The sequence below is a fragment of the Balaenoptera ricei genome, chromosome 18, assembly GCF_028023285.1.
Source record: "Balaenoptera ricei isolate mBalRic1 chromosome 18, mBalRic1.hap2, whole genome shotgun sequence".
Classification (NCBI taxonomy): Eukaryota; Metazoa; Chordata; class Mammalia; order Artiodactyla; family Balaenopteridae; genus Balaenoptera; species Balaenoptera ricei.
In genome coordinates this window covers 8,413,567-8,416,019 of record NC_082656.1, presented here as the reverse complement: position 1 = coordinate 8,416,019, position 2,453 = coordinate 8,413,567, and positions in this window count along the sequence as shown.

Sequence of the window (2,453 nt, the reverse complement as noted above, 5' to 3'; positions counted from 1 at the left end):
GATGAAATTTATTGCCATCGATCACTTTTAGATAAAGTTGAATGTCTTCCAGCTACTCTGAAATGATTTTCTTTTCCCCCTTGAGAAAGTAACAGAAAGGAGTTAGCAACAATGCAGGGGACTGAATCAATACAAAAGTGAGGAGAATTTCGTGGAGGTAATCATGCGTAGAAAAGCAGGGAGCTGCAGGCCTAGTTAATAGAGGTAGGTTGCTTATTCATCATTATTATCAACTCCCTAGGCAGACCATAAAACCTCAGATTTTCTGCCTTAATATATGCCCCTGTTCCACTGTGCAAAGAATTCACAGTAATTTGTTGCCTCCTTTCCATGATTCATACCCGGTTAAGGCCTCTCACAATGACATTCAGGAGTGCCCATTGTATGTGTAGCATCATAATGTTAGGAGTAATGAGCTCCGAAGTCAGGTAAGAGGGTAGTAATTGTGATGATAGTAATAAAATATTGTTACTTGAATATCCTTACTTATTTCCACTGAGAGCTAAAGATATGTAATGGTTACACTCCCTTTCCTCTTTGACCCCTCAAAGACAGTGGTTACTGTGTCTTCAGGTATCTTTAAATTTAAAAAAAATTTGGTAAACTATATATATAACAAAAAATTTGCCATATTAACCATTTTTAAGTGTACAATTCAGTGGCATTAATTGCATTCAGTGTTGTGACACCATCACCACTATCTATTTTTTTTTTTTTTTTTAGAATCTGTGTTCCCCTCATAGCTAAGCAAATTCTTTTTTTTTAAAATTAATTAATCTATTTATTTTTGGCTGTGTTGGGTCTTTGTTTCTGTACGAGGGCTTTCTCTAGTTGTGGCAAGCGGGGGCCACTCTTCATCGCGGTGCGTGGGCCTCACTATCGCGGCCTCTCTTGTTGCGGAGCACAGGCTCCAGACGCGCAGGCTCAGTAGTTGTGGCTCACGGGCCTAGTTGCTCCGCGGCATGTGGGATCTTCCCAGACCAGGGCTCGAACCCGTGTCCCCTGCATTGGCAGGCAGATTCTCAACCACTGTGCCACTAGGGAAGCCCACCACTGTCTATTTTCAAAACTTTTTCATTAGCCCAAAAAGAAACTCTGTACCCACTAAACAACAACTCCCCATCACCCAGCACCTGATACCCTCTAATCTTTTTCGGCTTCACCTTCACTTTATTTTTTTTCCTTGCAGTTTTATTGAGGTATAATTGACATACAGCACTGTATAAGTTTAAGGTGGACAACATAATGATTTGACTTACATACATCGTGAAATATTTACCACAAAGGTTTAGTGAACATCCATCATCTCATATAGACACGTTAAAGAAATAGAAAAATACATACTTTTTCCTTGTGACGGGAACTCTTAGGATTGCCTGTCTTAACAACTTTCATATGCAACATACAGCAGTGTTAACTATCTTAACATGTTGTATTACGTTACATCACTAGTACTTATTTATCTTTTAACTGGAAGTTTGTACCTTTTGATCACCTTCATCCAATTGCCCCTCCCCAGACCCCCCACCTCTGGTAGCCACAAATCTGATCTCTTTTTCTATGAGTCTGTTTGTTTTTGAAGTGTAATTGTAGTGTAACTAACTACACTATGTTAGTTCCTAGTACACAGCTTAGTGATTCCGTATTTCTATACATTTCAGAATGGTCACCATGATAAGTCTAGGTGTCGTCTGTCACCACACAAAGGTATTGCATAATTATTGCTATATTCACACACTGAACATTTCATACCTGTGGCTCATTTATTAATATTTTATAACTGAAAGTTTGTACCTCATAATCTCCCTCACCTATTTCTCTCCTTCCCCCAGCCCTCTCCCCTCTGGCAACCACCTGTTTTTTCTCTGTATCTATGACTTTGTTTCTGTTTAGTTGTGTTCATTTGTTTTGTTTTCAGATTCCACATATAGGTGAAATCATACAATATATGTTTTTCTCTGTCTGATTTACATGTTGTCGCAAACAGCAAGATTTCATTTCTTTTTTTTTTTTTAATTTATTTATTTATTCATTTATTTAATTTTTGGCTGCATTGGGTCTTCGCTGCTGCACGCGGGCTTTCTCTAGTTGCAGTGAGCGGGGGCTACTCTTTGTTGCGGGGCTCAGGCTTCTCATTGTGGTGGCTTCTCTTGTTGCAGAGCACAGGCTCTAGGCACGCGGGCTTCAGTAGTTGTGGCACATGGGCTTCAGTAGTTGTGGCTCGTGGGCTCTAGAGCGCAGGCTCAGTAGTTGTGGCGCATGGACTTAGTTGCTCCGCGGCATGTGGGATCTTCCCGGACCAGGGCTCGAACCCATGTCCCCTGCATTGGCAGGCAGATTCTTAACCACTGCGCCACCAGGGAAGCCCTCATTTCTTTTTTATGGCTGAGTAATATTCCATTGTGCGCGCGTGCGTGTGTCTGTATACACACATATATATAACCACATATTCT